Source organism: Amphiprion ocellaris, chromosome 21, assembly GCF_022539595.1.
Source record: "Amphiprion ocellaris isolate individual 3 ecotype Okinawa chromosome 21, ASM2253959v1, whole genome shotgun sequence".
Classification (NCBI taxonomy): domain Eukaryota; kingdom Metazoa; phylum Chordata; class Actinopteri; family Pomacentridae; genus Amphiprion; species Amphiprion ocellaris.
Genome location: NC_072786.1, coordinates 12,078,731 through 12,092,698, shown reverse-complemented (window position 1 = coordinate 12,092,698; position 13,968 = coordinate 12,078,731). Strand labels below are relative to the sequence as shown.

The 13,968-nt window shown below is 40.7% G+C and overlaps 1 long non-coding RNA gene across 1 annotated transcript; it reads left to right on the top strand.

The window, feature by feature from the left end:
- Positions 1-4,301: 4,301 nt before the first annotated feature.
- Positions 4,302-8,390, top strand: LOC129347918 (uncharacterized). Its single transcript, XR_008600260.1, has 3 exons — positions 4,302-4,737; positions 7,038-7,163; positions 8,260-8,390. It is a non-coding gene; the product is annotated as an uncharacterized LOC129347918 (long non-coding RNA).
- The last annotated feature ends 5,578 nt before the right edge of the window (positions 8,391-13,968 follow it).

Genomic DNA, 13,968 nt, shown 5'->3' with positions numbered 1-13,968 from the left:
TCTCCATTAATTCTGATTCTTTTTCAGTATACAATGCAACAAAATTTTACTTTTTGTGTTTTTATGTGCAAATTACCAGTACAAAAATCTGGAAAACTGACAAAGTAAATTTTATGACAAATCCTAGTTTTGAACTGTAGATATTTTATAGAAAACATGATTTCAGATTAGACTGGCTAGTGCTGGTTCAAAGGCTGCTGCCTGATGAATCCAACAGAATCACATCATCTGCAAAAAATAGCAACTGTAAGATTCCTACTAGAAAACTAGAAGCTAATTACTAGAAAACTTAATGTGAAGTTTTGGGGCAAATTTGAGCAATTCTTATTGCTTATTTTAACAGAGAAGACGTCAGGTTGTAGTGAACAACACATACTTTTCTTTCTGTATCTAAGAGCTCTTCAGCAACAACAAAAACCTTTTTTGCTCTCAAATGTATTTGACAAAGAGAAAACCCACCTATCACTGAGTGACTGATTAGAACCAAGAGGATTTCCCAACATTTCACTGTGTTGACAGAGCTGGACAAGTTCGCCATTCATTACAAGGATTAAAGATGTTGACAGTCGTCAAACAAGAGGATCTCCACCTTCCTGCTAATGGTTGAGCCATTAGGATGCAGACTCAGTCTTTAGATATGTATGTATTTAAATAGTTTATTTTTTTAATATGTAAAATTCTGTGGAAAAGATGGAATAAAATAATTTTGCATTTACAAAACATGCCACAGCATTATGGCGCTACGACCAAGGCTATGGCTCTGCTCCAAACCAGCGAGATTACACACTTTCATTCTAAAATATTCTGTTGAATTTCCTTTTTTGCTTCACTAGAGAACAAGGAAGAAACTTTACTGTATCCTCCATCATTGGAACAGAGACAAAAAACAAATTTTCTTGTACTCACGAGCTGGTTGTGATGGAGGAAACTTATTTGGGGCTAATGAAGGATCCTTGAAAATAAGAAGTGAGGAAGACAGAAAACTCCCACAGATAAAGACATTACGGCTTCTGCTTATGTTTGTGTCTATGCGAGGTGATGACTCACAAGGCTGCAGGCATCAGAGCAGATTTATTTGAAGAAAATATATTATGGCTGTAATTTAACCCCTTAAATCTAATTCTTATTACACTCAGACTGCGTTAGGAACTGTTTGCTTTAGGCGGAGACTCCTGAGGGACCAGTGAGATCCAGATAAAGGCCTCTGAAGAACTTGAGTGGGTTTTCTTTAATCAAAGTGGGCAAATGTTAAAGGGTTATTGAAAGGTTTGGCTAAAAAACTAAATCATCATTGTACTTTGGTGTACAGAGTTTGTTTTGTTTATGTAATTTCCAACCAGAAGAAAGCTACTGGTTAAAACTATCCACTTTAAGGGAATTAATTGAATAATCTCAGTCAGATTCACCATTTGGTTGTCACCTTTGGCTCCATAAAACAACACAACATGGTAACAGCCACATTTAAGATTACAAACCAGTGGTTTTGTGGTTCCCTCCATCTTTTTCATACAAATGACAAGTTGTCAGTTTAAACTTTTTTGGCAATCCTTTTAGCTTGTCTCCTCAACTGTCCCTTAAAAAGAGGGAGCAACTTGCCGTTTAAACACAGCAAAGACAATTTTCGACAATCATTTCCAACTGAAAGTTATATATCGTAGCAACCATGCTCGATGTAATTTGTAATACCAATATGCAAGGACAACAATAAATGGGACAAAAGAATGACTTGTGCTACCTTGGTTAACTGTTAAGACTGTTGCACTTGTCATGACTTTTCCTTGTATTGGTGTTTATTTTTGTCAAAATTCTTCAGAATAATTTACATTAACTAAAGTTGATGAGGAGACTTTGCTGGAAAGGAACTACTATTCTTTTTGCAAAATATTTCCTAGAAAGCACAGCTGGGGTAGCTAAGACAGAGAGTTGTCTTTAAGACCGCAACTTCTTCCTACAAATATCCTTAAAACCTCTTAATTTTGTCCAAATTGCCAATAAATTCTTGTCAGCCCTGACGGTCTGGTTCAATACCGTCTGTCGGCTCCAACTAGCAATAGCTCGTATCGCACAACAGTCCTTGTGCTGAGGCAAAGGTCAGCTCAACAACAATAACCAGGAGCAGACATAACAGAGGCTTTTATGTAGAAAATGAGATGGGGAGGCCAACCTTTCCCGGTTTGACAAACAGCCCCAATGACCTTATTAATGAGTTCAATCCAAAAATGCTAAGCAGTTGGCTTTCCGGAGAAACAGTGACAGGCTTGGAGCAGGAATAATTTCATGCAATGAAAAATGTTGCCTTATTAGCGTCTCCAGCAGCTAATTGTGGTGCCAGGATGTGCTTCATTATCTATCGGGGTCTGACTCATGCATGCTTGGTTAATGAAGATAGCTGTATGGGGAAACATTCAGATTCTTAAAATGAAACAGAAACTCAGAATGTAGCAGCTGAAATGACCCAGTGGGTAGTTTGATCCTCATATTTGCAATCGGAGCTTTTTGTGTAAATGAACTTGTAGCTGCCACATTTCTAATCCTCATTATCCAGTGTGGTTATTTGGAAGAACAATATAATCTCATGACCTATTATTTTCTTATTTTTATTGTAAAATGTATAAAAACATTGATTTCAGACTATGCGCATTTCAAACTTTGTCAAATTTTCAGCTAAAAAAAACCCCACTGTGTCTTCAGCTGCAACATTTTTCTATACTTAAGTGTCCTGAGGTGATGATGTGATGGAAATTCTAAATCTTGCAGGTTTTACTGAATTTTACCAATAACCTGAAATACACTGTAAAACAACAACCACAACAAAAAACATCTGTAAAACAATGGTTAGATTTTGGCAGGCTGTACATCAAAACAATACCATAAAATAAGGAAAAGTAACCAGTTTCCGTAACTAAAATACATTTTCTAGTCTTAATTTTAGATCACATCATGTGTACTGTGGGCTTTTTAATATTTAATGAAGGATATATGCCATATTATTATTATTGTTGTTGTTGTTGTTGTTGTTGTTGTTGTTCAAATAGTAAAAATAGTATTATAGATATTATAATAGTAATCTATATTTTCGTATGTTAAAACTCTGAAATTATGTATAAAATGAAATAGTAATCAACAAAATGTATGCACCAATAATGTGATTGTTGTAATAATAACATTTGTTATAATAATAATAATAATAATAATAATAATTAAAGCTGCAAGCAGCGTTGGACGGGTCCTCGCATCCATGCTCGTCGTCGAATCCACGCACGTCCACCAGGTGGCGCTGCGACCGAGAGTGTATATTGGCCTATGGATGTGATCACGTCCGCACTCTGATGACACATATAACATTTCAGGCAGATCGGACCATGTCCAGGCTAGTTATAGAGCTTTTCCTTCTATCCACCAGGTGGCGTTATGACTGTGGCTGTATTTCAGCATGTGAATGTCATCAGGGCGGGACTCTGATCATACATGTAAAGTTGAGGCAGATTAGAGTATGTTTAGGGCAGTTACACAGCAGTTGATGTGTCATGTCAAAGCATCAAAGTTTGGGAGCCTGCCATGGCCACGCCCTCAGACTTAAGGTGAGCATTTTGATAACTTTTGATCACCCATGCCTGGAGTACATCCTGGCTGAATTTCATATCTGTCGGTGTTACCCTGTTTGAGTTGATAGCTTTTCAAAATGTCTAAAAATGACCCAAAATTGAAGGTTGGTGTTAAATTCTAGAAAGAAGAAGAAGATTAAAGAAAGAAAATACATAAAAAAGAAGCAATTAAATAAATGGGAAAAAGTTAAGACAATTAAACTTTTATAAAGTATGGGGGGAAAAAAGATGTAAGAAATTAAAGAATTGTATTTAATAAATAAACAGGAAATTTGTAAATAAGTGTTGTAGTCTTTTGCAGTTAATTGATGGATAGGCGTAGTGAGAGACAGCCAGACAATGGGGTAGAAATAAGAATGAGAACAACTAATATAGCACAGGGTTGCGAGCAGGAATCAAACCAGGGCCTCAGCATTGAGGACCAACTACATGCGTCAGTGGCTTAACCCGCAGAGCTATATGATCACACATGTTGGCTGTCAGCAAAGGTGTATCAATCCAATAGAAAGTCTAGGGGTAGGGTTAGGGTTGGAGAGGAAGGTCCTGACAGTAGCAATGTACCAAAAACATGGATATAAAATTACACATTTTTTCATAATTTAATATTAAGTCACACTAGCCAAAAAATTCTTAGAATAAAGTTGGGGTTTTTCCTTCAGCCGTTGTGGTTGCACTGTACCTTTAGGTTATCTAGATCTACAACGGCTGAAGGAAAAACCACGGATTAATTTCTCAGAATATTCGGCTGCTTAGTATTAACATTAAAAATATTTATGTGTAATATTAATTACCCTATTTTTTTCATTACAACTGTAAGGACCTTCCTCTCCAACCCTAACCCTACCCCTAGACTTTCTATTGGATTAATACACGTTTTCAAGACCAGAACATGTGTGCTCATGTAGCTCTACGGGTTACGCCTGTGATGTTCAGGACTCATTCTTGTATTTTACACTCTCTGATGTTTTCTTTTCTTCATGTCTAGTGTGTGAATCATTTCTGGTTTGTCTCTTCAGTGTCTCATGTGGCCCTGCAGCTTCTCCTCCTCCACCTCCTCCTGAAGCCTTCATCTTCTTCATCATCAGCTGCTCAGTGACTCTGTTGGACGTCTCACCGTGTGGCAGCAGCTCAGGTCAGTGGTGAAGATCCTCTTTATCAGCTCCACACCCACAGACGTAGTGAACGCAGCGTCTGTTGTTGTGCTAATAAGAAGCTGCATCTGAGCAGCAGCAGCTCTGTTCACTCCAGCCTCAGTCACACATGGAGTCAGAGCAACACTCTGTCAGAGCTGATTCCTCAATGTTAGATCTGATTAATCTCTCTCTAGTAACAGGTTATGTACCACAGGCTTTTAAGGTTGCTGTAATCAAACCTTTACTTAAAAAGCCCACTCTAGATCCAGATGTTTTAGCCAACTATAGACCAGTTTCCAACCTCCCATTTCTCTCCAAAATTCTGGAAAGAACAGTTGCAAATCAATTATGTGAACATTTACAAAGGAATAGCTTGTTTGAAGAGTTTCAGTCAGGCTTCAGAGTGCATCATAGCACAGAAACAGCTCTGGTGAAAGTTACTAATGACCTTCTCATAGCGTCAGATAATGGACTGGTCTCTATACTTATTTTATTGGACCTTAGTGCAGCATTCGATACAATCGACCACAAACTTTTATTACAGCGACTAGAACATTCTATTGGCATTAAAGGGACAGCACTGGACTGGTTTAAATCCTACTTATCAGACAGGTTCCAGTTTGTGCATGTCAACAATGACTCTTCTGAGCATACTAGGGTTAATCATGGAGTTCCTCAGGGTTCTGTCTTAGGACCAATACTGTTCACATTATACATGCTTCCCTTAGGCAACATTATTAGGAAGCACTGTATTAATTTCCATTGTTATGCTGACGACACTCAATTGTATTTATCTATGAAGCCAAATGAAACTAATCAGCTAGCTAGACTGCAAGATTGTCTTAAGGACATAAAGACCTGGATGACCTATAATTTCTTACTACTAAATTCAGACAAGACTGAAGTCATTGTATTTGGCCCCAAACATCTTAGAGAATTGCTTTCAAAGCATATAGCTACTCTGGATGGCATTACATTGGCCTCCAGTACTACTGTGAGGAACCTCGGTGTTATCTTTGACCAGGACATGTCCTTTAACTCGCACATAAAACAAATCTGTAGGACTTCCTTTTTCCACCTGAGAAATATTGTGAAAATCAGGAACATCCTGTCTCAGAGTGATGCAGAAAAACTAGTCCATGCATTTGTTACTTCTAGGCTTGACTACTGTAATTCCTTATTATCAGGTTGTCCCAATAGCTCTCTGAAACATCTACAGCTGATCCAAAATGCTGCAGCCAGAGTACTGACGGGAGTTAGCAAGAGAGATCATATTTCTCCTATATTGGATTCTCTTCATTGGCTTCCTGTTAAATCTAGAATAGAATTCAAAATCCTTCTTCTGACATATAAAGCTCTTAACAACCAATCTCCATCATATCTTAAAGACCTGATAGTACCATATTATCCTAGCAGAACTCTTCGCTCTCAGACTGCAGGCTTACTTGTTGTTCCTAGAATCTCTAAAAGTAGAATGGGAGGCAGAGCCTTCAGTTATCAGGCGCCTCTCCTGTGGAACCAGCTCCCAGTTTGGGTTCGGGAGGCGGACACCCTCTCTATTTTTAAGACCAGGCTTAAAACCTTCCTTTTCGACAAAGCTTATAGTTAGGGCTGACTGGGGGACCCTGACGGGGTATGCTTGTGTTTTCATTTGCACAACTGACTTCCCCTCTTGACGTCCCTTAGTTCTGCCCCTAGTTATGCTGCTATAGGCCTAGACTGCTGGGGAACCTCTCTTGATGCACTGAGCCCTTCTCTAACTACCTATGTATTTACTACATATACCATTATTGCATTACATTCACTCTGTTTCTTTCTGTGTCCTTTCTCCGAGTGTCCCTGGTCCCAGAGCTGGATGCTGGATGCTTCAGATGTGTGGCTGTGTTTTATGGTCCTTGTGTCCCACCCCCCCACCTCTCTATCTCTACCCCTCTATCTCTACCTCTACCCCTCTATCTCTACCTTTCTACCTCTTCTGTCCCTCTCAACCCGCCCGGCCAGCAGGCAGATGGTTCCCCCCACATTAGAGCCGGGTTCTGCTCGAGGTTTTTTTCCCTGTTAAAAGGGTGTTTTCCTTGCCACTGTCGCCTTTTGGCTTGCTCTGGGGGTCAGGCATATGGGTTCTGTAAAGCGTCTCGAGACAATTTGACTGTAATTGGCGCTATATAAATAAAATTGAATTGAAAATTGAATTGAACTGAGAGCTCTCAGCAGTTTTCTACCCATTTAAGAACAGGACAAACCGAACAAGCTGTTGTATCGATTTGTCCACGATTTCCTCTCATGTGTCCATTTTAAGGAGTTTGCAGTCAACCAAGGCCGACTCAGAATCACTCCCACCGGGAAGATCTGTGAAGGAAGGTCCACCCGGCTGGTCCAGAAGCTCCGGTCCAGCAGAGCAGCGTCAGGATGGAGACGTAACCGGGTGAGTTAACTAGAGAGGCGACACATTCACATAGAAAATCCAACAATTCCTTCTGTTTTTACAGTTTGTGACTCTGGTAAATGGTGTCATTTTTCAAAGCTGGTGGGTTTTGGGCTTCACAGATTGAACCTAAATGCTTTTCTTAAACAAACTGCTGAGCTGCTGCACAGTGAAATGTTTGAGTGGAGCTCAGGATGAAAGCATCAGAGCTGTTTTACATGTTTTTATGTTCAGCTAATATCATTTCCTCTGGACAATGTTTGTGGTGTTAGAAGTGGACGTTTGTAGGGAGTTTTCAGTTGTAATACTTAAATGCATAAATATTTGCAGTGGTGGTTTCACTGCAAGCATCTACTGATGTCACCAGTGAAGTAAATAAAAACAGCATTTGTTGAACTTTACGCCTCTCAGTGTCTGCAGTTAGTTTAGCTGAATCAATGCAAAGATATTTCTATTTTTCTACATGACAGGAATGTCAGTGAAATCCAAATGCTAAGAATAAACAAGTGATCTGCCTGGTCACAGATCCCACTTTAATCCAAAATAAAGACTTTGCAAGGAAATGAACTTGAAATATGAGCCACCAGTAAAAGTTGTGATCAGACAGAAGGGCCTGTATTTTATCTTTGGAGAAGTTTAACATGTAAGTTTGTGCAGCTGATCAGTGGTGAGGCCTGTGGATGACTGGAGATGTGTGTGGACACTTAGACGAAGCAGCAAATGTGTTGAAAATGAGTTGTCTTCTCAGAGTCTTGAAGATGTTTTGTCAGAGCTAAGAAAGAAGTAAGAGATCCTGCAGGTGATTGTTGAGTGGTGTTGAGGAATTTGAATGTAGAGGAATAGCAAAGAGATTTTGAAGATATTTAAGCCATAAGTTGTATTTTATTTGTTTGCTGTTCTCTCCCATTTGTAGTGAAGAGAAGTGATTTGACATGAAGAATGTGATTTGTGTGGCTTTGAAATTGTGTTAAAATGTAAAAATGAGTGATGAGAAGAGTGTGACTTTTTAGTATTGTGTTTTTTAGCGTGTTCTTTAAAAGTTGTAGGTAGATTATCTTCTTTTTTTGATTTTGTAGATTGTTTTTTTTTCTTTCAGTGTTGATGTCACCGCCTTGACGAATAGAAGAAAAGCCTGTATTTGGGTATGTAGGACTGGTAGTCCAGAGGTAGTGGTGGTGGTTTGGAACCTGGAGAGTGCAGGTTCGATCCCCCACCCTGCTCAAGCTTTTTTTTTTACATTTGGCCAAAATTTGCCAAAAATCTTCTTGAAAGACAGGTGGAGGAAAGGTGCCTTCGTGCCTTCGTGCCTTCGTGCCTTCGTGCCTTCGTGCCTTCGTGCCTTCGTGCCTTCGTGCCTTCGTGCCTTCGTGCCTTCGTGCCTTCGTGCCTTCGTGCCTTCGTGCCTTCGTGCCTTCGTGCCTTCGTGCCTTCGTGCCTTCGTGCCTTCGTGCCTTCGTGCCTTCGTGCCTTCGTGCCTTCGTGCCTTCGTGCCTTCGTGCCTTCGTGCCTTCGTGCCTTCGTGCCTTCGTGCCTTCGTGCCTTCGTGCCTTCGTGCCTTCGTGCCTTCGTGCCTTCGTGCCTTCGTGCCTTCGTGCCTTGCTTATAGGTAAATCTCCTTGTTTTCCCTTTTTCCAGGCTCCAGTCCAGTCCAGTGACACTCCACTCCACTCCACTATCATCCTCAACAAGGTTCCCAGCGGGGATTCGAACCGTGACCATCCACATGACAGACATACACCCTCTGTGTGAGCTATCTGTCACACAAGGTCCCTGGTGGAGTTTGTTGTAATGATGGTTGCAAGAGGTTGTCATGCAGCCAAAGTGTAAAAAGAGCCTTGAGCTGGATTCCAACCAAGGACCTCCTGGATGAGAGGCAGATAACTTACCACTGCACTATCCTTCCTACTGGGTGTAACTGTTAGTTTTCGTAAATGATGGTACACAAAAGTATTAAGGAAGTGAAGATAATAAAGGTACTAAGGTACCGGGGAGGCAAAAAACTTACCTCTACACCACCTGTCCTACAAGATGTTGCTCTAACTTTGCTTAAATGATGCTATCAATTAGTACTGGCGCAACCAAACGACAAATAAAAGGTGTGAGTGGAGATCTGAATCATGTGAGGTTTGTTTCTGAGACTGAATACACCTGATCTCATCTGATCTGCAAAGCTAAGCAGGGTTGGGCCTGGTTAGTATTTGGATGGGAGACTACCTGGGAATACCACGTGCTGTAAGCTTTTTACTTCTCCTCACAACCTGAACAACACACTGCTAGCGACAGCTATCAACTAAAACCTCTTGGTTTCTTTATTATACACTCTATGAGGTGGATAAGCTGCAGCTCATGCTGATTTATTGCTGCTTCTGGTTGGAGCCAAAGAACAAAGGCTTCACCTGTTGGAGCAGCTGATGTCCTGCAGCCTCTTCACCACAGAAAGCCTCTGACAGCTTCAATTCTTTACACTCTGACTGCAAGACACCAATCACATAGGAACATTTACATGTATGGAACAAAGAGCTGAGCTGACACTCAACATATGTTTGAGCATTTATTGATAAAGACATTCAAACATGTCTAGAGATAGAACACCAACGCACGGTGTAAGAAAGGTCAGAACAGACTTCACCTGCTCAGGAAACTGAGGTCCTTCGGGGTGCAGGGAGCAATTCTGAGGACCTTTTATGGTTGTGTGGTGGTATCAGCCATCCTGTATGGACTGGTCTGCTGGAGCAGCAGCATCACAGCTGCAGACAGGAAGAGACTAAAGAAACTGGTTAAGAAAGCAAGCTCTGTCCTGGGCTGGTGGTAGACAGGAGGATGATGACAAAGCTGTTGTCTATCATGGAGGACATCTCCCACCCCCTGCAGGAAACAGGACCATCACCGGCAGCTCCTTCAGGGACAGACTGCTTCACCCACGATGTTTGAAGGAGGTCCTTCCTTCCTGCAGCAGTCAGACTGTGTTCAATCAAGCCTGCTCCCAGTAGTTCAGATCACCCATGAAGTAACTGCAATAAAATGTAAATAAGTCAATATGTGCAATTTCACAGGGTTTTTTTTTTTTACAAGCATTTCTATTTCTTCTCTAAGGAGAAAGCATCTATTTATATCTGTGCACTGAGTGCTGCTTTTTTTTTTTTTTTTTTTTTACTTTTTTTCCTATCTGCTACTGCCACACTGAAAATTTCCCCACTGCAGGATCTACCTATCCATCCATCTATCTATGGTCCATCTACCTCCCTACCTATCTATCCATCCATCCATCTATCCATCCATCCATCTATCCATCCATCCATCCATCCATCCATCCATCCATCCATCCATCCATCCATCTCTCTCACAGGTGTGGGGGTTGATTCACCTGTTCTCAATCACCTTAATCCACGAAGGCCCGGTTCTTCATTCTTCCGCTCTCTGCCAGACCACAGACTTTGAAACCAGAACCTTTCTCCTACAATTAGTCTGGTTTCCCCTTTTTGTTTTCACCTTGGTTTAGTTATCCTTTCTGTGTTGGTTTTAGTTTCATTCGTTAAATAAACTCCTTGTAATCTTTGACCTGTGTCTGCAGATGTCCTGTGACACCAATGATCCCATCTGATATTTAGCATGTTTTCAATTATTGGTCCCATTTCTTTAAAAAAAAAAAAAAAAAAAAAAAGCCCCCTGAAATCTGATCAGATAAATGAATGTGAAACTACTTTGGGTCTGCTGCAGCTGCCTCCCTCTGATCTTTGTCCTGCCCACAGCACAATCTGATCAGTGAAACACTGAAGGACAACTTCAGCATGTAAAACATAAATAAGCAAAGGCTGCAACTCGTGATTATTTTAATTTTAACTTAACTTTATGTGCTGTTCAAAAACTTTATTTTTTCTGCAAATGTGTAGTGATTCCAAATCTTGGTTATTGATCTCCTTGATTACAAAAAAAATCTGTATCGACCCGGAAAAAAAACAAACATGTCAGGCACCCTATGATGTTAACTGTTTGCCTGAATGTTTTTGTTTAAAATCCTCAGTAATAACCTTTGACTGGTTGCTCTTAACCCTGTAAAACTCACTGCTGCAAAAATACAACATCAGCTTATTTTTTAATTACTATTTTCTATTATATATATCTGAAATAAACCCTAATCTGTGGGTCTGACAGCAGCGTGAGGTCAAAGAAGCTGCCATCAGCTGCTGCACTTCTGTCCGTCCAGCAGATGGAGCCATGGAGCTGCAGTCAAGTGAAGAGCAGCACAAGGCAACCACCACTTCCATCCACTGATGCATTCAATTTGACTGACGCTAATGTTTTATTGACTTCCAACCACTAAACCAATATGATCACTGATGCACTGAGCTGAAGAAGTAATGTTACATTTCAAACATAACTGGGGAAATAACCGAAACTTCTTCCTTAGGAAAGGAGAAAGTATAAGAGTATAAAGGCAGTGCAAGAATAAATAAGAAAAAAACCGTGCAAAAATTGTCCATATCATTATATACAGATTACTTTATTCTTAAAAAAAAAAACAACAAAAATGTAGAAGACTATATACAGAGGATCAGGTTTCAGGTATAGATAGATCGACAGATGAATCCTTACTGTGAAAATATTTAAAGACATTGAACATTGTGCAATATAAGGTCAGTCAGCAGCCTCAGTTCATGCACCAAGAAAACTTTTATGCATTTTTTAAAAATAAATTTTCTCCATTTACAAGGCAGGGAGATAACCGAAACTTCTTCCTTAATAGTTCCTGTTTAGTTTGTATGCTGTGGTGTCAGGATTACTACACGTGGAAATGAATATCAAATTAAAATCATTTCCATATCTTGACAAGTTGTTGCGATCAAAAAGTAAACTAAAGCTGCAAGCAGCGTTGGACGGGTCCTCGCATCCTTGCTGGTCGGCGAATCCACGCACATCCGACAGGTGGCCCTGCGACCGAGAGTGCATGTCGGCCTCTGAATGTGATGAGTGTTGGACTGTGATCACACCTGTAAAATTTCAGGCAGATTGGAGCATGTTCAGGCTACTTCTAGAGCTTTTCCTGTCCATCCACCAGGTGGCGCTGTGACCGAGAGTGTATATTGGCCTATGGATGTGATCAGGGTCAGACTCTGATCACACATGTAAAATTTCAGGCAGATCGGACCATGTCCAGGCTAGTTATAGAGCATTTCCTTCCAACCACCAGGTGGCGCTGCGACCGAGAGTTTATGTCGGCCTATGGATGTGATCAGGACTGGACTCTGATCACACCTGTAAAGTTTGAGGCAGATTGGAGCATGTTTAGGGCAGTTACACAGCAGTTGATGTTTCATGGCGAAGCATCAAAATTCACGAGGCCGCCATGGCCACGCCCTCAGACTTAAGGTGAGCATTTTGATAACTTTTGATCACCCATGCCTGGACTACATCCTGGCCGAATTTCAGCTCTCTCGGTGTTACCCTATGTGAGTTTATAGCTTTTGAAAATGTACAAAAATGACCCAAAATCGTCAAAACGTATGACATATAATTCAAAATGGCCGACTTCCTGTTGGGTTTTGGGCATGGCTGTCAATTACATTTTGGTGTGTCTTGACGAGTTACATATGCCTACCAAGTTTCATAATTCTAGGTGACACGTACTGGCCGTAGTAAATGTTTGAAATTTTCCAGGTGGCGCTATGGAGCCATTTTGCCAAACACATGTGCAGTTTCCCTAAAATCTGAAATGGGTTGCCGGTCCAGATATGTGTGGTAATTTTGGCGAGCATTTGAGCATTTTTAACCTGTCAAAAAGTACTTTGTTTATTCCGGCAACGATACGTTGCCACGGCAACAGCGTTTTATGAATCGTCAAAATCTTCACACTGTGCCATCGTCAATGTGTGGTCACTCACCTGACCAATTTTCAGAATCATATGACAAAGTATCAGGCAATGGCACGTGCAAATGTAATGACAATTTCTTCCTGTTGCCAATAGGTGGCGCTATGAGTATTTCTAAATTTATGAATGTGGATGTGTTCAGAACCGGACTGGTGTCCATCACATCAAGTTTGGTCCGGATTGGATCATTTCCAGCTGAGATATTAATAATTCAATTTTTATGGCGAGAAATCGAAATTCGCCGCAATGCCACAGCCACGCCCCTTGACGACGAGTCACCATTTGGGAATCTTTGGGAATCATCATCAATGTGTTCAGGCTTATGTCACCACATTTGAGGTGAATCTGATCAACGTGCTAAGAATAGTACATCAAAGTGTGAAAAATGTCAATTTCCTGCTACCACAAGGTGGCGCTATGACTGTGAATGTATATAACCACATGGATATTGTCAGGGCTGGACATTGATCACACATGTCAAATTTCAGGCAGATTGGACCATGTACAGCTGAGTTAGACACCACTTCCTGTTTCATGGCGAAGGATCCATTTTTTTGGGAGTCGCCATGGCCACGCCCTTTGAAATGAAATGAACATTTTGATAATTTTTCATCAGGTCGCGTGTTTGCATATATTGGCCAAATTTGACGTCTGTCGGACTTATCCCTGATGAGTTATTAATTTTGAAAAATTTACAGCTAATTCAAGATGGCCGACTTCCTGTTGGTGTTAGGGCGTGGTCATGATTGACTTTTTTGGGTTTCCTGATGTGCTGAATATGCATACAAAATTTTGTAGCTGTACATGAAACATCGTGCAAGTTGGCCTAATGACCAAATTTTCAATTTTCCAGGGGGCGCTATGGAGCCATTTTGCCACACACATGCGCAACTCCCATAAAATATCAAATTTTTCGCCAGTCCTGATGAGCATGCCAA